This window comes from Myotis nattereri (assembly GCF_964212035.1).
Source record: "Myotis nattereri genome assembly, chromosome: 9".
Taxonomy (NCBI): Eukaryota; Metazoa; Chordata; class Mammalia; order Chiroptera; family Vespertilionidae; genus Myotis; species Myotis nattereri.
In genome coordinates this window covers 16,738,695-16,765,912 of record NC_138084.1, presented here as the reverse complement: position 1 = coordinate 16,765,912, position 27,218 = coordinate 16,738,695, and the positions used below count along the sequence as shown (strand labels likewise).

The 27,218-nt window shown below is 41.1% G+C and overlaps 1 protein-coding gene and 1 pseudogene across 3 annotated transcripts in view; one reads left to right on the top strand and one right to left on the bottom strand.

Annotated features, from left to right (window-relative positions):
• The window catches only part of AMBRA1 (autophagy and beclin 1 regulator 1), a gene marked incomplete at its 5' end in the record, with an annotated part of 138,303 nt that overhangs the window by 7,010 nt on the left and 104,075 nt on the right, over nt 1-27,218 (top strand). The gene's annotated exons all lie outside the window — the stretch shown is intronic.
• On the bottom strand, nt 14,586-15,744 carry LOC308524664 (N-acylneuraminate-9-phosphatase-like; annotated as a pseudogene). Its single transcript has 2 exons — nt 15,357-15,744; nt 14,586-14,935 (listed from the first exon to the last, which is right to left on the bottom strand). The product of its transcript is annotated as an N-acylneuraminate-9-phosphatase-like (transcript).

Genomic DNA, 27,218 nt, shown 5'->3' with positions numbered 1-27,218 from the left:
TGGGAATATATATTGTTATTGTAGAGGCAAGCCTTATTTACATGAAAGTATATAAAAAATGTAGGGAACTGAATGCTTTATTTTAAGTTTCTGAGATTAAATGTAGTATAATTTTAGAAAAAGGGAGAATCAAAGAAAGCATTACAAAATCATGTCTTGAAAGATGGGTAGGATTTAGAGAGAGAGAGAGAACTTTTATTTTAGGGCAACAGTCCATACTAGGGGAGGAAGAGCATGATGTATGCAAGACAGTAGGTGGTTCCTAAGGGGGACAGGGGAACTTGGTTGGACATAAAAGATAAAAAAATAGCGGTTGTTGCTATGCCCATGTGATTGAGGCCAATTCTGGATTAACATTTCCAAAATTCTGGCTTTGGAATATTTTACCTTACATCTCGAGTCTTGGATTCTGTTTATCCTCTTTGTAAGGAGAGCTGAGACGGTAGCAAGCACAGTTCCTGACATATAGAAGGTTTTCAAAAAGTTTATTAAAGGTAGCCACAAAAGGATTGTCTTCATTTACTGCAGTAGTTCTCAACCTTCCTAATGCCGCGACCCTTTAATACAGTTCCTCATGTTGTGGTGACCCCCAATTTCATTGTTACAAATTGAACATAATGAAAGCATAGTGATTAATCACAAAAACAATATGTAATTATATATGTGTTTTCCGATGGTCTTAGGCGACCCCAGTGAAAGGGTCATTCGACCCCCAAAGGGGTCGCAACCCACAGGTTGAGAACCACTGATTTACTACATTAAAAGCCTACCAGTGTCTGTTTCCAGAGCAGTAGTGGGCTTCTGCTCAGCCTTTGTCCATCCTCTTCCAACAGGACCTCTTCATTGTTATTCTGAGAAATACCTACATGGTTTAAAGTAAACTCTGCTGTTTGATAATAGAGACATCAGTTACTGAGGGCCTACTATGTGTTAGGTAGTATGTTCTTGCTTTGCATGGATTATTTCTATTTCCCACAGCAACTTTGTGCAAGGCAGCTATTAAATTTCCCATCTTAACAGTTGAACAAAGTGAGGCTCAGGGAAGTCCAGTGTCTTGATAAAGGTCCCATAATAGGTCACTGAGTATGGATTTGAACTCTGGTTTGATGACTGAAGATTTTTCCAAGCTGCCCTCCATGATGTATTCCTAATGGGACAATCTCCTCTTTAGGCAAGCCATTTTTTATTTATTTTTCCTTTCTTTTAACTTTTTTATTATGAAAATCTTTAAACATATAAAAATGAAAAGTATAGTAAACATGATTTTAAAACATTAATATTTGGCCAGTCTCCTTTCATTTTTGTCTCCTATCCAATCCCCCATCTAGATGTTATATAATTTGTCTGAAAGTAATCCAACGTGTTTCTTGCAGTGGTTCTCAACCTGGGGGTTGCGACCCTTTCACAGGGGTTGCCTAAGACCATTGGAAAACACATATATAATTACATATTGTTTTTGTGATTAATCACTATGCTTTAATTATGTTCAATTTGTAACAATGAAATTGGGGGTCACCACAACGTGAGGAACTGTATTAAAGGGTCGCGGCATTAGGAAGGTTGAGAACCACTGCAAGAAATGCTGTTCACGAAAACTTTCTACAATGATGAGATGTTCTGTATTTGTGCTGTTCAGGACAGTAGCCACTAGCCAACTGTGGATCCTGTTCTTCCTCTTTGTCAGGAGAGCTGAGAAGGCAGCAAGCACAGTTCCTGACATACAGAAGGCATTCAAAAAGTTTGAAATGCAGCTAATGTTATCTGAGGATCTACATTTAAATTTTTAAACTTTAATTTAAATGTAATTAGCCACATGTGACTAAAATATTAATGATTACTTCTTTTTTTAAAAATATTTTTTATTGATTTTTTACAGAGAGGAAAGGAGAGGGATAGAGAGTTAGAAACATCCATCAGCTGCCTCCTGCACACATAGAAAAAGTACTATGTGTGCCCGCAACCAAGGTAAATGCCCTTGACCGGAACCGAACCTGGGACCCTTCAGTCCACAGGCTAGTGCTCTATCCTCTGAACCAAATTGGCCAGGGCATGATTACTTCTTAATAAAGTTAGCCAATTTAAAATTCAGAAGCTGGCCCAACCCGTGTCACTCAGTTGGTTAAGCATTGTCCCAGGCACCAAGAGGTCAACGATTTGATTCCTAGTCAGGGCACATGTGGGTGTACAGGAGGTAGCTGATTGATGATTGCCTCTCAGGGGTATTTCTGTCTGTCTCTCCTTCTCTCTCTCTCTCTAAAAAATCAATTAAAAAACCATTTAAATAAGTAAATAAAATCCAGAAACTGCCCTGGCTGGATGGCTCAATTGGTTGGAGTGTCATCCTGTACACCCAAAAGGTTGTGGGTTCGATTTCCAGTCAGGGCACATACCTAGGTCACTGGCCTGATCTGTAGGTAGGGCATATGCAGGAGGCAAATGATAGATGTTTCTCTCTCTACAATCAATAAAAACATATCCTCGGGTGAGGATTTAAAAAATAAAATAGCCGAACCCGGTTTGGCTCAGTGGATGGAGCGTCGACCTGCGGACTGAAAGGTCCCAGGTTCGATTCCGGTCAGAGGCATGTACCTGGGTTGCCGGCACATCCCCAGTGGGGGATGTGCAGGAGGCGGCTGATCGATGTTTCTCTCTCATCGATGTTTCTGACTCTCTATCTCTCTCCCTTCCTCTCTGTAAAAAATCAATAAAAATATATTTAAAAAAAAAATAAAAAATAAAATAAAATAAAATCCAGAAACTATTAAGGATCTACCAAAAATTTTTGTAGAGAAAAAGTACTATGTGTGTGGTTTAAATAAAGTTATAGCATTAAAAAATGTATATTGTAGAAAATGAAGTCCTTTGTCATCTTGTAAACAATTTTACATATATGCTTTATAAAATTTAAAATATATAACAAATGCATGGTTATTGTAAAATTGTATATTAATACAGTAAGTTACATTATGTAAGGAGTCACTTTTAGATGAGCGAGGATGAGGTATACCATGAATGCTGACATTCTACTAAAAAATGAGGCATATTTTAAAATTTATAAGTGCACACCCTTTAAAGAAGGGCCATCACTTCCTCATGAATTGAATGGCTACATTCTAGTATAAGTCACTAAGACAAACAGGTGCTAATTGGCATCTTCTACTTCTAAAGGGCCATGACATTTTTGAGCTGATGATCACAGTACAGTACAAGCCCTTGCTTGTATTTCCCCAGCAGGTGTCAGTGTTGGGCTGCTGCTGCCACTAGTCTAGACTGGTAAGCGGGGAAAAAAGGTGTACACTGGCTACTGAAGGGAGAGGGTTTCTTCTTTGGCCTTGCAGTGAGGGAGAGACTAAAGAGGCATGTTTTGATCCTTGGTGCTTCTGATAGAATTAATAGTGTTACAAATAGTGAGAGTATTAAGCAGCAGCGTGTATTTTAGTGTACCAGATGGTCTATGTTGCATAGACCTACGAAGCATGTGGCCTACCAGCGGTGAGGTTGACATGCTTGTCAGTGATCCCAGTTAGGGAGGTTCACTATTAAATCCCAACAAGTGAAAGATCAAAATTGGACTAAATCTTTCCCATATAAATTGTTTTTTCATTCTTTTTCTAGATAGGTAAGGCGTTAGGTCTGAAGTATTTAGTAGGATTGAGTGTGTTCTGAGAACTGTTGTCTTTGATTTTTACTTTTCCCTTATGATCAATGAAGATTGGGGAGGACATTGGTTATAGCATAAAATTTGGCCTAAAACATCGAAGGTTAGAGTTGGAAGCCCTCATTAGATTTCTAAGGGTGCTTTTTGTTTGTTTGTTTTAGACTTTTGTAAGGGAATTGCTTTGGAATTTGGAGCAATCTGAAGCCTCTTGAAGCTTCATAGGCCCACTCACTTGTTTGATCCTTCAGCTCACATGGGGATGCTCCAGGGAACTTTTAGCAGAAACATCATTGATAGAAATAAATGGATATGTCTGCAGGGCTAGTTGTAGGTTCACAGAGGCAAAAGGAATCTAGAAATGGGGAAGGTACCAGTTTTCATAGCTTGATTATAATACAGAGTAGGATCCAACTTGAATATTTTTGTTGTTGTTAATCTCACCCAAAGATATTTTCCCATTGGTTTTTATTTTATTTTTAAAAATATGTTTTTATTGATTTCAGAGAGGAAGGGAGAGGGGGAGAGAGAGAGAGAGAAACATCAATGATGAGAGAGAACCATTGATGAGCTGCCTCTTGCACATCCTCCACTGGGGATCGAGCTTGCAACCCAGGAATGTGCCCTTGACTGGAATTGAAACCGGGATCCTTCAGTTGGTAGGCTGGCGCTCTATCTACTGAGCCAAACCAGCAAGGGCTTCCCGTTGGTTTTTAGAGAGAGTGGAAAGGAGAGGGAGAGACACAGCCCTGACCAGGGCCAGGAATTGAGCCTGCAACCAAGGTACATGTCTTTGACCAGAATGGAACCCAGGACCCTTCAGTCCAAGGGTCGATGCTCTATTCACTGAGCCGAGCTGACTAGGACCAACTTGAGTACTTTTCTGTGCCACTGGCTTAACTGGTTTAAAGGGTTTATTTATCTAAAACCCTCCCAATTTCTTTGGATGGGGAGTATACATAATTTATTCAAAATCTAGCACAACTGTCACCCTTTCCTTTGGGAAATCTTCCCTGACTGTCCAAATAATCACTTCCTCTTCTTTGCTGGCTTGTGTACTAGATATGAAATTGCACCTGTGGCAGAAAGTATTTGTTTCCCTTTCCGCCAGTGAGCTCTCTGAAGGCAGTGACTCTGTCTGTATCCCTGTTGTACCTAGAACAATACCTGGCACGTAGTAGGTGCTCATTAAATGGTAGTTGAATTGAACAAATGGGTTTGAAATGACATCCCCTGTGATCCAGTATGTAGTGTAAATCCTTTTTGTCCTTTTAAGTAAAAAAGAAAAAATAACTTCACTATATTATATATATATCCCTGTAGTCTTATAGAGAGTTGTTGGCTCAGTAAGTATGTGTTGAATAAATGGAGTGGCATTGCCTAGAGCAGTAGTTGCCAACCTTTCGGACCTCATGGACCACCATTGGTCCCCAGACCACTGGTTGGTGACCTCTGGCCTAGAGTACATAGAAGACACCTTTTATAACTTGAGCTCAGAAGACTGAGAACTTACTTCTCTGTTTCACTGTTGTGCCATATTTTAACTTGTATATTGGTTGTCCTGAAGCCTGTAATAAGTCTTATGCACTTGGTTGGTTATCTGTCCTTCACATTTACATTGGCTCCCACTGACAGACGACTCAGTTCACCGGCCTCATATACAGCTTCCTCTTGAGACTATTTTGTTGGTCTTTGGCTTGACCTTTCAGTGATACTGATATGTCTGCTAATCAGTGCTGCTGTTGTGCTTTTCTCCTTAAAGACTCTCTGCAGTCTCAATGACGGTATACTTGGTCTTGAAAAGTCTTGATAAAGTCCAAATTAGATTTGAATAAACCAAATTAAGTGTGAAGGTTCTATTTCCCATTGGTGCATTATGTTTCTTGTAGTTTCTGTGGAAGGCTTTCACTGAATTTGCTTAGAAGTAGGGTGTTTTGGGTTTGAAAAAGTGGGTGCTCATCTATTTTTGTTTTGGGGTCCATGATTTATTAGAATAAATCTTTTTGAGTTTTGAGATGATTTGGGTTTTATTTTTTGACAGGGGTGAGGGGCAGAATTCTTATATTAAGAGAGAGTTTTGCTTTTCCTCTAATTATGCCCGTAAAAAATTAGAATTACTGTCTTTGGTATTCAAGTTACAATAAACCCTTCCTAACTTTTGAGTTCTTACTCAGAAGTTTGGTATTAGAGGACAAAGAATAGGGAAGAATCCTTTGTGGTATGGATAAATCATGACTTGTTCCTGCAGTGAAAAGAGAGAACGAAGTATTGAGAAATCAAACAGAAGACAAAGCTGATGGTGGAATTTAAGCAGTTAGTTTTAAGAGAGGTAAGGGAAGCTCGGGGGAATGTAAACCCAGGCCTTAGAGGAGGAAGCTGAGGTGTATGAAGAAGGGCTGCCCCTCCTGTAAACATGGCTCTTACAATCTTGGGAATTGGGCTAGTGAAAAAGTTACTCTGATTGATCAATTTGTTTATTCATATTTATTTAACAGAAATATTTACTAAGCACCTATTGTGTACCAGATATGATTTAAGCACAGCTATAAATCTCTCATTCTACTAGGAGAAAGATAAAAAATAAAATATCTAGGCTGCCAAGTGGTAAAATATATATATATATATATATATACACACACGTATATATATTTGTTTTTCAGAAAAATATTTTTAAATGTAGGCAGTGCTGGAGTGAAAGTTTGTAGTATTAAGAAGGGTCATCAGCCCTAGCTGGTTTGGCTCAGTGGATAGAGCGTCGACCTGTGGACTGAAGGGTCCTAGGTTTGATTCTGGTTAAGGGCATTTGCCCGGGTTGCGGGCTCAATCCCCAGTAAGGGGCTTGCAGGAGGCAGCCAATCAATGATTCTCTCACATCATTGATGTTCCTATCCCTATCCCTATCCCTATCCCTCTCTAAAATCAATTAAAAAATATTTAAAAAATCTATAATAAAAGCATAATATGCCAATTAGACTGGATTTCCTTTCAGACGACCTTCCAGATGAAGCTGGGGCTGCAAGGGAAGCCCGGGTCCCGGGTGCCAGGGGGAAGCCGGTGCCAGCAGCTGGGGGAAGGAAGGCCTACTGTTGCACGAATTTTGTGCATCGGGCCTCTAGTAAATAAATAAAAAGGGTCATCAGCCCTGGCTGGTGTGCTCAGTGGTTAGAGTGTTAGCCCATGGAACAAATATCATGGGTTCGATTCCTGGTCAAGGGCATGTACCTGAGTTGCAGGTTCTGCTTGGCCCTGGTCAGGGCACGTGCAGGAGTCAAACAATTGATGTATCTCTCACTTTTCCTCCCTCCTTCCCACCCTCCCTAAAAAAATTTCAATGGAAAAAATATCTTCTAGTGAGGATCAATAAAAAGGGGGGCTCCTCAGAGGAAGTCTTGATAAGCTGACACTGGAGTAGAGAACTCAATCAAGTAAGCAAGGAAGTAAACTGTTGATATCGGGGGAAAGAGCATTCTAGACAGAGAGGAAAAACACATGCAAAATCCCTGAGACTGGCTGGAACACAGCAACGAAGGAATGGAAGAGATGACGTTAGAGAGGTAATGAAGATCAAATTATGCAGGGTCTTCTAAGCCATTTAAGAGATTTTACAAAAAAAGCAAGTAAAAATCTTCTCAACAGCCTTATATTTTTACATTTTACCTCTTTTTCTGAGTGCTTTGGGAAGCCATTGGAAGTGGAGTAGCATGATCTAATATTTTAAAAGGATCACTGTGGCTGCTGATTGAGAATAGATAGAAGAGGCTTTGCTAAATGGGGTAAATTAGGGTTAGGCGAACGTCACAGTTTTATTTTTTTCACATATATATTTTTAAAATATATTTTTATTGATTTCAGAGAGGAAGGGAGAGGGAGAGAGAGATAGAAACATCAATGATGAGAGAGAATCACTGATTGGTTGCTTCTTGCACGCCCCCTACTGGGGATCGAGCCCACAATTTGGGCATGTGCCATTGACCGGAATCGAACCCGGAACCCTTCAGTCTGCAGGCTGATGCTCTATCCACTGAGGCAAACTGGCTAGGGCTTTTTCATATATATATATATATATATATTAATATATTTTATTGATTTTTTTACCGAGAGGAAGGGAGAGAGAGAGTCAGAAACATCAATGGGAGAGAAACATCGATCAACCGTCTCCTGCACATCTCCCACTGGGGATGTGCCCGCAGCCCAGGCACATGCCCCTGACCGGAATCGAACCCAGGACCCCCCAGTCCGCAGGCCGACGCTCCATCCACCGAGCCAAACCAGCCTCGGCATTTTATTGATTTTTTACAGAGAGGAAGGGAGAGGGATAGAGAGTTAGAAACATCGATGAGAGAAAAACATCGATCAGCTGCCTCCCGCACACTCCCCACTGGGTATGTGCCCGCAACCAAGGCACACGCCCTTGACCGGAATCAAACCCGGGACCCTTGAGTCCGCAGGCCAACGCTCTATCCACTGAGCCAAACCAGTTAGGGCCATATATTTTTAAAATTAATTTGTGTCTTGAGATTGTGGTGAAAACCAGAAAGTGAGAGTCAATGAGTATGTTAGAGATAGATAGGCCTTAAATATGAAATGAAGAGTTGCTAAATAAAAAAAATAAAACAAAGCCTCTTAATAGCATATTTGAAACAAAGCCCTGCTACCTCCCAACCATGATGGCATGTTACTGAAACTGTGCAGAAGGAAGAGGCTGAAACATTTACAGTGAGCAAGGGGTTATAAATGGAAAATTTGAGGTGCCTGTTTTTTCTACTTACAAAATTAATACAAATTCACGAATCCAAACATTACAGAAATGTGTGATATATAAAGTGAATGTCCTTAACAGTGTTAACCACTGTTAACAATTTGTGTTGATTCCAGAATTTTTTCCTTTATTTGTAAAAAATGGGATCTATCATACTAAATCTTCTGTCCATCATTTATTTACACATTTCAGTTACTGTCTGGACATTTTTCCATGTTGATCTATATAGATCTGTTATATTCTTTTAACAATGGCATTGTGTTCCCACAATTGGATGCACCATAATTACACATTCTCTGTTGGTAGGATCTGGGTTGTTTCTGTTTTTTGCTTTCACAAACAATGCTGCAGTACCTTGTGTACTTGTGCAGGTGTTTCTAAAGAGGATGAACTTTCAGAAGCACAGTTGATGGGACCAAAGAGTATGAACATTGTTAATGATAAATGAAGGTTAATTGTATAGTATTCATTCTAATTCATTTAAGATGTGAACATAATTTTATAGGTATTTACAATTTCATAGATTTGGGATTCCTAATGCTGTGGGTTTTGTTTTTTTTTCTTCTCCCATAAGATTTTAAGGTTCTCAGCAATAAACTCTAGCACTGGGTTTTTCAAGACTGTGCTGTACAAGATTGAGAAGGACTTACTTATGTTTTAGTAATTCTGAATATCTGCCACCTGGAGGTGTTTGTGTATTTTTCTTCTCAACAGCCTCATATGAGGGAGACATAATAAGTTGGTTCCAGGTATGGCATTCTCTGATTACCGACTCTGGGCCACATATAGTCGTCTGAGTCTTGTTAAATAATTGGGAGAATCCAGATATCTCTTCCCCCACTCTAAGGCAGTAACAGTTAGATATTTGATTTATTTGTCTTTAGGAGTATTTAGAAAACTCGTTTCTCTCTTTGGCAATAGGAGAGTGAGGATAGGGTGGAATAGAGAGGAATCATCTGCTCATCTGCTCAACCTGAGCCTCTGTGAACTCTGTGTAATCCCTATGTATATCCTCTCTAAGGGTTGGCAAAGTTTTCCTGTGAAAGACAAGATAGTAAATATTTTAGGCTTTGTAGGCTATACAGTCTCTGTTGCAGTATTGAGCTTTGCCATTGTAGCATGAAAGCAGCCATAGACAATATATAAATGAATGAGTGTGGCTGTGTTCCAACAATACTTTATTTATGGACACATGCTATTTTCATACAATTTTCACATGTCATGAAATAGTCTACTTTTTATTTTTTTATTTTTTAGCTATTTAAAAATGTAAAAACCATTCTTAGTTTTTGTGCAGTGCAAAAACAGGCAGCAGGCCAGATCTGGCTGACAGGCAGTGGTTTACCAATCCCTGCTTTAGGTGAACGTGATTTGGAAGAGAGTTAGGTGCAATAGTAAGTGAAGGTATGATAATGAGGGCCCAGAAGAACTAGGTAGGGGGCTCCTCTCCCTCTATTTTGGACAAGGTGTTCTAAGTATTGGCCTCACCTAAGAATATTTTTCCATTGATCTTTGAGAGAGAGTGGGAGAGAGAGGGAGAGACAGAGAAAAACATTGATGTGAGAGAAACACATAGATTAGTTTCCTCCTGCATGCACTCTAACCAGGGCTCAGGCCAGGGAGGAGCCTGCAACCAAAGTACGGTGTGCCCTTGGCTGAAATCGAACCCAGGGCCCTTTGGCCCGCAGGCGTATGCTCTATCCACTGAGCCAAAGTATTGGCTCTTTAAAGACTATTTTGATGGTTAAGAGCAGGCATACTAGTAAGTGCATAAAGATTTTCTTGTTTCCTATACTGTTTGTCTTGGGAATTGTTTGCAAGCTGGGGAAGATGCGCACCTCTAGGTCCTCCAGGGCAGTATGCTTGACAGGCGGCCCTTCTCCCACTGCAGGTCAAATTAGTGCCAGTTAGGCTGATGTAAATTATCCCCCATCATCTCTCTCTCTCTGAGACAAAATGGTGTAGAACAGGCTGTGTGCTCTGTATATGCACTGAGAACTGGAAAAGATTTAATCGCTTCTGTCAGCGCAGAGTGTTGGAGTGCTACAGGGACAACAGTGGGATCCATATGTGTGCTGCAAATACATGGGAGTAGTTTCTCATGTAATCATTTTTCCCCTTCAGATCGCCCTCTACTGCATTTATTCAGAGTAGTGCTCTAAAGGGTGCGTTGGAGGTTTTGCTAAGACAGTAACATCAGGTGTATGGAGTTTCGTTTGCATAATATATTTTGCTTATTATAATTAGTCCCAGCCTGGTAGAGCTGTGCAGGTAGCTTCCCTTCATCCTCTTGGGCTTGTTATATCTTTATGGGTAGAGGGAGAATCCAGTACATTCTTCTTGGGAGTAGTATTCCTGAAAACATTTCCATGTGCACAAATTTGGCTTTGGTGTGTGGGCCTGTTACGTTAGCCCAGAGAGTGCAAAACAACCTTCAGGTATGTTTGTTTGGCTTCATAAATAGTTTTTCCCCACATAAATACAGATTTCTGGATTCTGTTGGAAAATATGGAAGGATCTGGCTTGCACTCCCTGAAATAACAATAGGCAGGAGTTGAGTAGTTATCCCTTTATTCAAGGCCTGGGCTTTCTTTGTAACTTAGTCTGCACGGGGCTGACTTTACACATTTATGTTTCCTACTTAATTCCAATTTTGTGTTGGTTACCACCATTCCATTAGTTCAAGCAAAATGTGTTGATGTTTATGTGTAAGCAAGTATGTCCTGAGTGCCCTATCATTTGGCTCCACCAGGGGGAGGCACTAGACATTGCAATACCCTCTCCTGTACCCATTGCATCCTGCCTAATTCATCCACAAGGGGCTGTCCTGCTGCTGGAGGCTGACATGCTGAAAGCCCCCTCAACTGAGAAGCTGCCTGACTTTTTAATAGCAATAATTAATAAACTCCTCCTCTGTTTCCAAAGAGGGAAAGTGGAGGTGCCAAGCTTTTTGCTGGCTGGGGTGCACTTTAGTGAGCAGATCGCTGTTATGTCAGGTTATGCAGCCTGAAAGCAACCATCTTTTTTTTTTTTTTTTAATATATTTTATTGATTTTTTACAGAGAGGAAGAGAGAGGGATAGAGAGTTTGAAACATCGATCAGCTGCCTCCTGCACACCTCCCACTGGGGATGTGCCTGCAACCAAGGTACATGCCCTTGACCGGAATCGAACCCAGGACCCCTCAGTCCGCAGGCTGACGCTCTATCCACTGAGCCAAACCGATCAGGGCGAAAGCAACCATCCTTTAATGATGAACTAAGTGAAATAAAATATTGGAGAATATCTCCCTGTGAGCAGAGTGTCTTGGACAAAAGGGTGGGTTCCAGTGAAAAGGATGCTTGATTTCAGTGCCACCTGCTAGAAAATGAAAAGACAATTTAGAGCAGGAGTAGGAAATTGTAATGATAAAGGAATAAAAGACTGAGAGTATGGCCTTGTTATAGAAAGAGAATTGCAGTTTGTTAATAGCATGTGCCCCTTTTCTTTGCTGCATCAGAGTGTTTGAGTGTCAAACGTTTTGTCTCTTTTATTTTTTCCTCTCCTACACATGCTCACATACATTTCTCAGTTTTCCTCTATCTCCCTGCTATCACCTTGGATCATTTCGCCTAGCAAAATAGCTTATATCCTTTCTTTTCTTTGTTCTGATGGCACGTAAAACCCATTTGCATGTTTTTTTTCCTTTTGTTTTTCCCTTTTCATTTTAAGGAATATTGTTCTAAAGCAAAAACATTAATAAAACCATAGGTCTATTCCAAGATTTCTCAATATTGTCTGTAACATTCCATTCAGAAGGTAGAAAACCACAAAGTCCTTCCTGAGGACAGGTGTAGATGGAAAGTAATACTGCATTACTGCACTGGACAGAATACAACTGTGAAGACAGAGAAATGCAATTATTTAATTTCCCATTCCCCAGGTCGCTTTTGTTGAAGAACTGCTCACTTAACATCCTGGGAACTATCTTGTTGAGATCTGCCACTGTGATCTACGAGTGATGAGCCTTTTCCAGTTAGGGTAATGATGTGATGCTGCCTTCATCTATCTGGGTTAGCTTAAAGGACAAAGCCTCAGTATCACAGGTCATCTGTTAGCACTGGTTCTCAACCTTCTAGCCCTTTAAATACAGTTCCTCATGTTGTGACCCAACCATAAAATTATTTTCGTTGCTACTTCATAACTGTCATGTTGCTACTGTTATGAATCATAATGTAAATATCTGATATGCAGGATGGTCTTAGGCGACCCCTGTGAAAGGGTTGTTCGACCGCCAAAGGGGTCGCGACCCACAGGTTGAGAACCGCTGTATTAGAGAAATTGTGCACATAATTATTTTCCTATCAAGATCCTCCAGCTTAACAATTTAAGTAGCTAAAATATAATTGAGGTCACATATGTACCATACCTGGAACTACACATAAACATACTCTGTTCACAAATATTTAGCTTTATAGCAACCTTGGGACAGTCAATAGCACAGTCACATTGTTAAAAATCAGGAGAAGTAAACAACAGGGCTTTTGTACAATGGCAGAAAATTCTGTTCCTGGTAGTAGTCAGGAAATAATTGGCTAAAGAAATAGGTTCATGGAGAGGCATAACCTAGAATCTAAGTAACAGAATAATAGGATACTTGAAAAAGTCATACAGATCCTAACAGAGTCTATTATTTTACTTTGATAGTTTTTTATTCAAAAGTTAAAAAAACCCACCAAAAAACAACCCAAGTGATTATTTCTTGTTTCCTTAATTAAATATTTTACTCTAAAATTGATGAAATCATGTGACTATCTAGAGAAATTTTTCTAATCACAAGATTCTTTGCAATGGAGTAATTAATTAGTAAGCTCAAAGTGAACTCTGAATTGGCTATAGAAATTTGTGGAACAATAATATATTTCCCCAAATCTGAAGAACAGGAGATTTATGGCAGATGGTAACATCAAGAAGAGCCAGTCAAATATTTAAATGGCACCCTGAAACTGGTTCATAGCAAAATGTAATTTTCTGTTAGCTTTCATTATATGGGTGAAACTATTCAGTCAGAGTATAGATCAGGGGTGGGCAAACTTTTTCACTCGAGGGCCACAATGGGTTCTTAAACTGGACCGGAGGGCCGGGACAAAAGCATGGATGGAGTGTTTGTGTGAACTAATATAAATTCAAAGTAAACATCATTACATAAAAGGGTACGGTCTTTTTTTTTTTTTAGTTTTATTCATTTCAAACGGGCCGGATCCGGCCTGTGGGCCGTAGTTTGCCTACGGCTGGCATAGATGGAGGTAGGGGTAGAGGTGCCTGGTTAGGCTGTACCAAGACAATTCCACTCTGATGTCTCTACAAAAGGAAAATAACTTTTTGTGGCTTATCTTCAGCAAGGCAGTCTAGTCCCCTCAACTCCATTGTGTGCTTGGGAAAAGATAGTAAAAATGCTTCCATAAGAGGGAAAGACTAACAGGACACTACAAGCTCACTCTGGAGAGATGTGGTAATGTCATGGAAAGGAGCACGACATGCTGATTTTAACATTTTTTTTTTTAATTGGAGGAATTTGTCATGTTTACACCATTGGAAAACTGGAGCCCTCCCCCCAAAAGATAATGCAGAAAAATTAAATTCATGAAAGAAAGTATACATTTAAAGTAGGCAAAAAATGGTATGTATATTTTCAAAAACATACAAAATAATATCACTATGAAATGCCTTGATTTGCATGTGACATAGTACATATTTCATATTAACCAGATCCAGTTGCTCTAGTAAACTTCTATTACATATGTTTTAAAATGTCGATTTTTAAAAATTAATCTTATTTTTAAGCTAGTTCATAAAACCTGTATTTGTGCACCCATGAATAAATGATCCTGCTTGGTATCTTCTTGGATTCAAGATGCTAAAAGATGAATAAAACTAATTTTTAAAAACTTAAAGTTACAGATGACATATTTTTAATAACAAATAGTATATTTCTTCAAGTTTTCTCAATCACACTACTAAAATTAACATATTCATTTATTCTAGATTTCCAGATATAAATACCAGTCAATTGTTTGTTGGCTATTACATCATAAGTGAAATTATTCTTAGAACTGGGTCATAGTATATAGAATGCCTTAACTTTTCTTAGTTCAGATCCTGTAAAGTACATAACCCTGCCCTTTTAATTGCTTTAAGCTGATGTACTGACTTTGCAGTCTGTATTTTGTAAGAGATCAGATAACTGTAGCTCAGAAGAAACCACATCATGTGGCATGGGCAATGACTTCAGTGGCACTATTCCATCTTTATTTGTCCAGACTGTTGCTTTCAGCCCTGCATTGAGGCCTCCTTCTATATCAGTTTCTTGTGTATCGCCAACCATCACACAGTCCTAGGCTGTACTCCAAGGAGATCACAGCAGTAATAAAATATGGAAGGGCTGGTTTCTCTTCTTTCTGTTCTCCACCTACAATACTATCATCAAAACAGGACTGAGGCACAAACTTCTATCTTCTCCCTCTGGGTCTGTCTGTCTCCATCCTATCTAATAAAGAGGGACTATGCTAATTGACTGCCACACCCTCAAAAATGGTGGCACTAACAGTCACAAGATGGCTGGCAGGGGAGGGCAGTTGTGGGCAATTAGGCCAGCAGGGGAGGGCAGTTAGGGGTGACCGGGCCAGCAGGGGAGGGCAGTTGGGAGGGGACCAGGCCAGCAGGGGAGGGCAGTTGTGGGGGACCGGGCAGGCAGGGGGGAGCAGTTGGGGGCGATCGGGCCGGCAGGGGAGAGGTTAGGGGGTGATCATGCTGGCAATCAGGCAGGCAGGCAGGCGAGTGGTTGAGAGCCAGCAGTCCCAGATTGTGAGAGGGATGTCCCAGATTGGAGAGGGTGCAGGCTGGGCTGAGGGACAACCTCCCCCCCCCCCCCAGTGTACAAATTTCGTGCACCGGGCCTCTAGTTTGGTAATAATAAAAGGCAGACCTCCTTTTGAAGTTCAGTGAGCATGACGTTGACATCTTCTCCTAGAGTCATATTCTGTAAGTGTGTAGATTTCCACAGAAAATAACATTCTTCAGCCAATTTCCTATTGGCTACACTACGCTTTGTTTCTTGAATTGCTTCTTCCCAGTGTGAAGTCCTTAGATCAGTACTGCATGCATTGGGAAGATTAAAACATTCCTTGCTGAGTTTAACTTAAACTTTGTCACAAATGATTCCAGCCTCTTTTTTGTAATGAATGGTGTTTTGATTGTAAGGGCTTTACTATCTTTTCTACTTGCTGGGGCCATGTTAATGGGCATGGTGCGTGCCTAGCCCCATTCCAATGGCTTGCCCGACATCTGCACATGCATAAGGCAGGCCCATGGACTACATTATTTTTTTTAATTGTGATTTAAAAACAAAACAAATTTACCCTCTTAACAATTTTTAAATGTACAGTATTATTAAGTATACGCATATAGTTGTATAACAGATCTCTGGAACTTTTGCTTTTTGCATTAGTGAAACACTGTATTCATTGAACAATTCATTTTTCCTGCCCCTGTCCCCTGGCAACCACCATTCTATTTTCTTTTTCTACTAGAGGCCCGGTGCACGACATTTGTGCACTGAGGGGTGGTGTCCTTCAGCCCGGCCTGCGCCCTCTCTCAGTCCGGGACCCTGAGGGGTCCTTAGCGCTGCTGCAGAGGCGAGAGAGGCTCCCACCACCACTGCTGCCCTTGCCAACTGTGAGCCCAGCTTCTGGCTGAGCAGCACTTCCACAGGGGGAGCACACTGACCACCAGGGGGCAGCTCCTGCATTGAGCGTCTGCCCCCTGGTGGTCAGTGCACATCATAGTGACCCATCATTCTGCTGTTTGGTCAATTTGCATATTAGCCTTTTATTATATAGGATGAGTTTGATTACTTTAAATACTTCATATAAGTAGAATTGTACCTATGTCTTTGTGTGATGGCTTATTTCATTTAGTATAATGTTCTCAAAGCTCATCTATGTTGTATCATATGACAGGATTTTCTTTTTTAAAAAATATATTTTATTGATTTTTTACAGAGAGGAAGGGAGAGAGATAGAGAGTTAGAAACATTGATGAGAGAGAAACATCAATCAGCTGCCTCCTAAATACCCCCTTCTGGGGATGTGCCCGCAACCAAGGTACATGCCCTTGAACAGAGTCGAACCCGGGACCCCCCAGTCCGCAGACCGACGCTCTATCCACTGAGCCAAACCGGTTAGGGCAGGATTTTCTTTTTTTTGAGAGTGGAAGGGAGAGGGAGAGACAGAGACAGAGACAGAGAGAGAAACATCGATGTGAGAGAGACACATAGATTGGTTGCCTCCCACATGTACCAAGCCTGCAACCTAGGTATGTGCCCTTGACTGAAATCGAACCCGGGACCCTTCAGTCCGCAGGCAGATGCTCTAGCCACTGAGCCAAACCAGTTAGGGCTATACCACATTTTCTTTATTCATTCATCTGGCTCTGTTGTGTAACCTTGGGCAGGTTAAGTAGCCTCTCTAAACCTCAACTTCCTCAATTGTAAAATTGTGTATTTGGACTGTCCCAGTTGCTCAGTTGGTTGGAGCATCATCTCATGTACCAAAAGGGTTGCAGGTTCGATTCCCAGTTGGGGCATACACCTGGGTTGTGGGTTCAATCCCTGGTCTGGGTGCATATGGGGAAGTTGAGGGGGCACAGCCGATCAGTGTTTCTCACTTCTGTGATTCTCTTTCTCCCTCTCCTTCATTCCTCCCCCTCTCCCCCGTAAAGTCAGTAAATATATACTTGGGTGAGGATTTTTTAAAAAGTGTGTGTGAGGATTAAATAAGTTAAACCAGCGGTTGCCAACGTTTCAGACCTCGTGGGCCACCAGTGGTCCACGGACCACTGGTTGGCAACCGCTGAGTTAAACAGCTGCTTTTATAAGTTTAGGTCAGTGTTTCTCAACCTTGGCTGCACATTAGAATCACCTGGGAGGGTATCTTTTTAAAATCCTGATTTCTGGGCCTCATCCTCCGGAAATTCTGTTTCTTTGTTATGGGGTGGGGCCACAACATTAGTAACAAAGAAACAGAATTTCCGGAGGATGAGGCCCAGAAATCAGGATTTTAAAAAGATTCCCAGGTGATTCTCATGTACAGCCAAGGTTGAGAACCACTGGTTTAGGTGGTCAAGAAATGCATGCTCTTTTTTCATTATTACTTTGCTCAAAAAAAAAAAAAATTAATAAAACCAAGACAGAAAATCTCTTATTTTGCCGTGACATATTCCCTGCAGGTTATTTTCTTTCTTGTCTGTTAGTATCATTTTTTGGATGTCAGTCTCCATGGGGTAGCTGAAATCTCACCATTTAAAATTGGAGTAAACCAAGTACAAAAGAATGTGAGGTGCCTTGTAAAGAGAGGATAACAAATGGCTATTGAGGTAGGGCTGGTACAGATTACTTCCATTAGTCACTTACTGCAGACACACTAAGGTTCTATTTTAGAAAGTAGAGTAATACGAAAGTAGTTTGATCTATACCAAGGGAATGGGATATTATCTTCATTTTTCCTGCACTCCTTTGTAGTGATTTGTGCAGAAAAACTGGTCCTGCATCTTGATAAGGAAGGGAGCACAAATACTTTAATTTCCCAGATTCTAGGACTACCTTCTGCATACAAGGCAGAAGTGTTTCAGAAAGATGGAGAGCCTGATTGGGATAGAGAGGAAAGAGTAGCAAGTCTTTCTAAATTCACATTGACCCTCTTGACCAATACCAAGATCTCATGCTTTGGACAGACACTGTGAGCAAGTTTGCACTGAGTTTTATTATTAAAGGTCTGTTTCCAAATGTCTTGTTTGATGTTTTGCTTTGGTGGCCAAGGTTCCTTTGAGTACAGCTGTGATTACTTTAGGCTTGTAAGCTAACTTCATGGACTTAGTTTCGCTGTTGTGACCAGCTTGAAAGTTCTACAAGAACAGGAACCATTTCCTTTATCTGTTGATGTATAACAAACCACACAACAAAACTTAGTGACTTAAAAAAACAGTTTATTATCTTTCATTGTTCTTTGGGTAGATTGGGCTCAGTTGGGAATTTCTGTTGGTCTTGCTTGGGTCTGTCTGGAGTTAGAGTTATTTGGAGGTTCAATTGGGACAACGAAGCCTTTTTCCCTTTTAATGTCTCAGGGCTTCCTTTCTTCATGCAGCCTCTCCAGCAGACTTTTTAATGATCCTTACCTGAGGATATTTTTCCATTGCTCTTTAGAGAGTGTGGGAGTGAGGGAGGGAGGAAGGTGGGGGGGGGGGGAGAGAAACATCAATGTGAGAAAGAGACATTGATTGGTTATCTCCTGCATTTGCCCCAACCAGGGCCTGGGATGGAACCTGCATCCCAAGTATGTGCCCTTGATCGGAAATTGAACCTGCAACCCTTCAGTCCACAGGCTGACACTTTAACCACTGGGCAAAACTGGTTAGGGCTATAAGGACTTTTTACACAGGTATCCATTCAGCAGGCATCCAGATCTCTGAGATTGTAACCATTTTAGTGCTAGTGAAAAGAAGTTAATTTACTTCCTAATTATAGTAGAGGGGGGAAATGAATAAATATTTAGCATGCTGGGAATTAAATGGCATCCAGGCTCCACAGAGTTAATCTTCTGGGTGGTATTGATTGACATGCTGGAGGCTGTTAATGTGTGATTCTTTTGGGATATGATTGATTCTTTGGGGAATGGGGGAGGAGAGTGGAAATTGCAGTTTCACTACTAATTGTACTTTAGGTGTCATTTATGACAATTTCATGTTGTCTAGACAGAAGGAAATGGTGGAGAAATTATTTCATTTCTGGAGTCAAATGCTGAGTCCGAAAGGAATCAAGAAGGTTGCTAAACTCAGGAACAGGGTGAAAGGCCAAGTAAACCCCCAGAGGTGAAGTAGTGAAAATCAGATGTCACTAAGAGAAGCAGTTCAGAATGAACCCAGGGTATAAGAAAAGTGGGTGTACTCTGAGCTTTGTTTTAGCTCAAGGGCTAATCATGGGTTGTTTGGGGTCTGAGCGGGGGTCTTATCTATTTTTGTAGATTCCAGAAACCTCATTACTTGAACAGACATGAACCAGGAAGGCTGCTTCTTTGCCTATCCTATATAATAAAAGCCTAATATGCAATTGTCCCCTCGGGTGGTCGTTTGACCGGGAGACTGAGAATTCAACTGCTTGCTATGATGTGTGCTGACCACCAGGGGGTGGCACAGAACATGGCTGGTGTCGGCAATGCAGCACTGGCAGCAGGCGGCAGTGGAGGTGCTGCTGGCCCTGATAGTGGGACCATGGCGGGATGGTGGAGCAGGTGAGCAGGTGGTGCCAGGCCAAGGTGGGTGCAGGTGGGGGGTGGGGGGGAAGGTGCTGCCCAGGGCCCAGAGGTCAGCTGGGACCTGCCCTTCCATGCCAGATGTTCACGGTTCAATTGCAGGCCAGGCCTAGGGACCACACCCGTGCTGGAATTTCACGCACTGAGCCTCTAGTGCAGCTGTTCTCAACCTGTGAGTTGCGACCCCTTTGGGGGTCGAACGCCCCTTTCACAGGGGTCGCCTAAGACCATCAGAAAACACATATATAATTACATATTGTTTTTGTGATTAATCACTATGCTTTAATTATGTTCAATTTGTAACCATGAAAATACATCCTGCATATCAGATACTTACATGACGATTCATAACAGTAGCAAAATTACAGTTATGAATAGCAACGAAAATAATTTTATGCTTGGGGGTCACCACAACATGAGGAACTGTATTAAAGGGTCGCGGCATTAGGAAGGTTGAAAACCACTGCTCTAGTGGTTAATACTAGTAAATACCCCAGCCCACTGTGCATTTCTTTTTTCTCATTCTTTGAAGGCTTCATTTACTAACTCTCTACCTACCTGATGTTGGCTCTAAGGTTTTGCTTCATATATATATATAGTTGTTTGCAATATACCAGGTTCAGTAGCCTATCACTTAAGAGCAAATGTCCTTGGTTGAGGGATTTTTCAATTTTAGGTCAGGAACATGAATATGAAAAATAATCTAAGGAAATGTACAGGTTTGCTGTTACTGAACAATAAATGATTCTACCAATTTATTCTTTGTAGAATTAGTGGGTCTAGAGGTAGACTGTTTTGGAATGTCTATTCTGAACAAAATTATCTGAGAATTCAGGATTATTGATTCTGTAAATCTCTTCTTGATTGGGAGAGGGCAGTCAATCAGGATTCACTGCCTCTTAATTAAAGTCTAAACCTGTCTATCACAGCTGCTGTTTGTGGGGGGATGTGTGCATGTGAGTATCAGAAATACCTGTGGAACTTGTCATTGATATACTCTTACTTAATCTTTAGTGAAAAGCCTTTGATCTAAATCCCTAGTTGAAAAAAAAAGTCTGTGGTCGGTGAGCAGACCACCCAGTCTCCCAGAGAAAATGGATTTGGAGGCAGAGTAAACATATCCATATAGATGACCTTGGATATTTGAGTTCAGATGCTGACAGAAGTGATTTTTTTTTATATATATATTTTATTGATATTTTACAGAGAGGAAGGGAGAGAGATAGAGAGTTAGAAACATCGATGAGAGAGAAACATTGATCAGCCGCCTCCTGCACATCTCCCACTGGGGATGTGCCCGCAACCCAGGTACATGCCCTTGACCGGAATCGAACCTGGGACCCTTCAGTCCACAGGCCGACGCTCTATCCACTGAGCCAAACCGGTTTTGGCGAGAAGTGATTTTTTTATTACAGATTGAAGTTTCATAACTATAGTGCAATGTGTTGAGGATATACAAGAGCTAAGCATTCTACCAACCAATCATTTTTCAGTTGATGAAAATAACTACCCACCAGACAGCAGAAGGTCAGATGTTCTCAGAAGAATCTGGCTGGCTTTTCAGACAAGATCTTTGTATAGCTAGATACACATTTGCATACTGCATAAGAATTCTGTTTCCAGCTTCCTCTCTTTTGGTGTGTGATTATGTTGTGCTCTGATGTTTTACCATCTATTGCTCGTTACACAGAGGGATATATTAATGTTTTGTAAAGATACTTTAAAGCCAGCTTGTCAAACTCGTTGGCGGCCGCTAGTTTAACATACTTGCTTTAAAGTTTTTCTGGTGTAGCACATTGTTTGTGCTTGATGATAGTAAAATAAGGCTGATCCACTCAGTGTGGGTTGTGAGTTCTTTCTGTAGTATATCTGGCTTTTTCCTGAGGTTATTAGCCTTTTAGGTATGCCACCTTGCCTTGGTCTACCCCACAGCAAGGGGCAGAGATTGCCTGCCAGGCTCTGCTGGCAACTGCACCATGTGCTTACAGGTACACCCCTAGAAACTGGGGGGCCCTGCAGTGATCACATGAATACCTATCGTTGGATAACTTAAGTGATAATTGCCAGTGTGTGAAATGGGGAGGTTCTGATGCCTCCGCTTTAAAGCAGAGATGTCAATTTGAAAATCATAATAGAGGTGTCGTTTCAGAACACACAATTATTTTTTACAAAGAATTAGGGCTTGTCATCTCCCAGCCCAGGCATGCAGAGATCTGGAGCTTTTAGAGCAGGATTCAGAAATGAAGAAGGCAAGAGTACATCCTGGTTTTCTTGGCCCCCTGCCCCTTCGTCCCCCTGAAAATATTGCCCTCTTTCTCCTGTGGGGTCTCTTTTGGCAATACACTGTCCAGGAGTATCAGTGGTAGTTTCCCAGGCAAGTAGCCAGCCTCTGACTTTATGATTTAACTAGAGCAGTGGTTCTCAACCTTCTGGCCCTTTAAATACAGTTCCTCATGTTGTGACCCAACCATAAAATTATTTTGGTTGCTACTTCATAACTGTAATGTTGCTACTGTTATGAATCGTAATGTAAATATCTGATATGCAAGATGGTCTTAGACGACCCCTGTGAAAGGGTTGTTCGACCTCCAAAGGGGTCGCAACCCACAGGTTGAGAACCACTGAACTAGAGGCTTGGTGCATGAATTTGTGCATGGGTGGGGTCTGGCCAGCCTGCCCCTATTGGGGCCGATCTGGTGGGCAGGCCTGGGGTTGGGAGGGGAGGTTGGCTGGCCGGCCCCACCCCTGATCGGGGTGGGGGTGGGCTGATTGGGGGTGATTGGGGGTAGGGCCGGCTGAGGGGAGGGGCCACTGGCAGTTGGCTGTCTGGCCTCACCCCTGGTCAAACTCCTGATTGAGAGGACAATTTGCATATTAGCCTTTTATTATATAGGATAGGATAAGCCACCCAGGGACCAGGCTGTGCTGCATTTATCAGGACAACTATGTCAGCACTTTAACCTTAAATAATCAAAGAGATGAAGGGTGATTAAGTATTTTCTGAAAACCTTGTTCCTTCAGGAATTTCAGTGTGAGTTTTTGGACATCTAGCAACCTATGAAAGTCACAGGGTAATTGAGGGGCAATCAGATGTCTGCTTATTCTTCCAAATCTATGGGCCTGTTGATTTATTATCTTAGGTATCTACTGGTCTCCTGTTATGTGTTAATTAGGATGTGAATTTTATGAAGATAAAAAGGTGACTTGGACCCAGTACCTGCTTTTATGTAGCTTGTGGTCCAGCAACAGAGATCAGACACAAGTGACTGCAGTACAAGGTGACTCGAGAAATAAGGCCTTTTAAGAGAGGTTTCAAAATGTAATGGGGTATTAGGGAAGAGAGGGTTAACTTCTGGCTGGCAGAGTCAGGTATTTGAGCTGTGAAGGATTTTTATAGGTAGAGATGGGGAAGAACTTTCCAGAAAGAAGAAATGGTCAAGCAAAATACATAAATAGACAGTGAGGGTGTTTAATTTAGCTAGAGCAATGATTCCCAAAGTGTGGTCTGGGATCTCTTAAGTCAGAACTGAAATGCTGTTCTTTCTTTTTCACTCTCATTCTTTCATGAGTGTTCAGTTGAGTTTTCTAGAGGCTACATGACCATGTAATGAGGTTATTAGTGTGATAGCTAACAAACTGTGTGTTTGTGTATTAAAATGTTTTGTTTTAATTTCAAATATAGTCAATATTAATAGATAAAACCCTATAAACAAAAGCTCTTCGGTGGTCCTCAATAATTTTTAAGACTGTTAATGGAATTCTGAAACCAAAAACTGTGAAAACCACTGAGCTAGAGAAACAGTATATCCAGAAGGAATGAGAAATTTGGCTTTACAGCTTTGAGTGCCAAGCTGAGGAATTTGGATTTTATTTCCTATGTAGAGGGGTGCCATTAGTTTGAGTTTAGCTCAGTGGTTCTCAACCTTCCTAATGCTGCAATCCTTTAATACAGTTCCTCATGTTGTGGTGACCCCCAACCATAAAATTATTTTCGTTGCTACTTCATAACTGTAATTTTGCTACTGTTATGAATCGTCATGTAAGTATCTGATATGCAGGATGTATTTTCATGGTTACAAATTGAACATAATTAAAGCATAGTGATTAATCACAAAAACAATATGTAATTATATATGTGTTTTCTGATGGTCTTAGGTGACCCCTGTGAAAGGGTCGTTCGACCCCCAAAGGGGTCGCAACTCACAGGTTGAGAACCGATGGTTTACCTCCTCTGAACTGAAATAGCAGATATCACCCAGACATCAAAGTCAGGCTGGGAAATTATATCATGGGTACCAGTGACATCTTAGCTTCTAGGCACAGGCTTTTCATTTTAGGTCACCGAGTTCTGGTAGTTATTTGTTTCCAGCGATTGGAGAAGATCTGAACATGTTTGTTGGCTTTAGGATATTGAAGGCTCTTTGCAAAAAGCTAACTGTAGGAGAGAAAGCTCTTTCTTTGGCATTCCTAGGAGTTGTGATATTTACTCGTATACTATTTCTTTCTTTATTCAACACCAATTGGAAAAGTATTTTTTATTCCTCAAGATAGTTCTTGTTTTGTAGCTGTAGAGAATTTAATGTTTCATCAGTGCTATGTGGGGGTGAGGGGTATGTGCTAGTCATAGTAATTGGCTCTCCTGATTTCATGTATTAGCAGTTAAAATGTCACATATATATGACTTGCCAGTCCACTGTATTGCTTGGGGAGCAAATGGTGCCAACAGATCTGTAGTAAGTAGGCACAGGGGATGCATGTTCCAAAAGAACCTCATCAGGGACTTCCCAGAGACAAAGCTTAACATTTTGTTTTGACTCTGATTTAAAGAAGTCTTATAGTTAAGCTGGAGGTTAGGGTGGGAAGTAAACTTGGCAGGATTATAAAATGGAATCATTAAAAATGAAATGGTCTAATTCAGCTCTTCTAGTTCAAGACTCTCCTTTGCAGGATTCCTAAAAAGTCATCTCATCTCTTTTCATACTCTCACTCCTCGGCATAGTGAAGGGTCAGATTGGCTTTCTAACTTAGCAGGATCATTTTCTAGGCAAAATACTTAAGAAGGATGAATGTTGGTCACTCTGGAGGGTGCTCCTTGCCAAAGGGCCTCTGCTTTCTAAGCCGCCATTTATAGGATAACACGACAGGGTGCAGTGATGTTCAGGACTAAACTCCAGAGCCCTTTGGGATGGAAGAAGCTTCTGGGTGTTCCAGGGCAGTCAGCTCTCCCAGATCTTGCTTCCATTCACCCGATTCCTATAGAACTAATTTATTAGTAATTAGTAAGTATTATTTATTTAAGATGGCATAAATGCCCTGAATACTGTTCTCATAATTTCACTTTTCTTTTTTTCTCCAGTCTGTGTACCTCTCGTTACCCCTTCCTCTCACATTCTGTATTTCAGGACTCAAAGACATGCTATGCTGTTGTTTTATGTGCCCCTGTGAAAAGAAAACACAGTAAATGTGGGGAGAAAGTATGTCTTAGAATTGAAACACCATTTCTGCTACTGTAAACAGTGATATCATTGAGGATTCAGGTTTTCAACCAAAGAGATGTATTTTATTTTTATTTCTTTTAAAATATATTTTTATTGATTTTAGAAAGAGAGGAAGGAAGATATGAAGAGAGAGACACATCAATCGGTTGCCTCCTGCTCTCCCCCTACTGGGCATGGAGCCTGAAACATGGACATGTGCCCTGACCAGGAATTGAAGCAGTGACCTCTTGATACATGGGATGACACTCAATCTACTGAGCCACGCCTACTGGGCAAGATGTATTTTATTATTGTCTTCTCTTCTTCATCCTTAAATTGTATTCTCTCTTCAGTGGTAGAATGGTTTAAAGCAGCAGTGCCCAACCAACCGGTGGTTCACGGACCACTGGTGGTCTGTGAGGTCCGAAAGGTTGGTGACCGCGGGTTTTAAGTGTGGGGATTATAGGCCTAGTCTAGGTAGGAAACATTTCACAGTTGGTTTTCCTGGGTGGGAAAGGTAGCAAGCCAGGTTGACAGGGCCTCTGCTGTACCTCTTCTCCAGACTGTTGGAGGAAACGCTTCCGCAAGCCAGTTGCTGGGATAAAGTGACTGCACATGATTATACCTGGAGCCAGCTGGTTTTAATAACAATGAATTGAATTAAGTCAATTGTAAAAGATTGGTAGCTGCTGTCCTTATTCTGCAGATCTGCTTTAAAGAGTCTGGCAGGGAGCCAGAGACCTGTTTTCAGAGAGCAAAATGCTGCCTGAGAAGAGCAATGTGCATTTCTTGCTGAGACCATTTCCTTAGGAACATGTTCCATGTCAGGAGCCTGATTGACTGCCAAGGCACGTTTGAATTGGGAAACAGTGTGGCGGACATGGCAGACTGGGGGGCCCATGGCCCATGTTTAGCAGATGTCTTTTTTAACTGGCCCATGTTGTACAAAAAAGGGAAAACTGTTTTAGCTAAAATTTAACAGGAGATTTTGTGCAAAAGTCCAGATTTCTGACTACTCTTTTGTTGTTGTTGTTTGTTTTAATAACCATTTCTTTACTTATTTTTTGTTTTTGTTTGTTTTTTATTTTATTTTATTAAAGTATTACATGTGTCCTTATCTCCCCAACCCCCCTCCCCCCAACTACTCTTAATAAATAGTCAGATCCACCAATACTGAGCCCACATTCTAGCTTGGATTCACAGTGGATACATACGCACTTTTACCTGCCTGGAGCCCAGAAGGTCCTGCAGTATAGCATAGTGGTTTGAAGCATTTGGAGCTGACAGACCTTCACTGGAGTCTTAGTGCTATCACTCATAGCTGTGTGCCCGACAGCCCAGTGTTCTCGTGTATATAGTAATGCCTAACTTCCCAGGTGCTGGTGCTCTTTTGAGTTATAGTTTTGAGACAGGTGGTTTAGGTCATTGGGAAGTATTGCATCAAAAAGAGTGCTCAGTAAAATATGTGTATCACATATGATCAGATGAACTTATGATTATATAATTAGCAATTTTTTTCAGTTGTTAAGAGAGTCACAGAAATTCTTACAAAAAAGGGTGTGAGAAGAATAGATGAGAAGATAAGGTGATGTGGATTAGGATGACATGGAGGTGCTGAACACCAAGATAAATATTGGCACTACAGGATAATCTCTAGTATGCCTAATTTCCCCCTCATGTGTTGATTCTAATCTCCTATTTGTTACCTGGAAGTACTGCAAATAGAAATAAGATCATGCCTCTGAAGCATTTGTTCATTTCTCACTGAAGAGCAGTTCTACACAATACAGTGGCCATATCCAGTGTAGGAGCTCTGTAGCTCTTCGCTTATTTATGTCTCTAGGTACTTAGCTTGCAGGAAGGGTGTGATCCCAGGTAGCAGGTGTTAGCTGGCTGCAAAGGGGGATGTTATTTATCTTACCCCCCATTTTCCTTAATGAATGACCTCTGAGTTGGTAATTGACAGGGATTATTGCCATTTTTTTA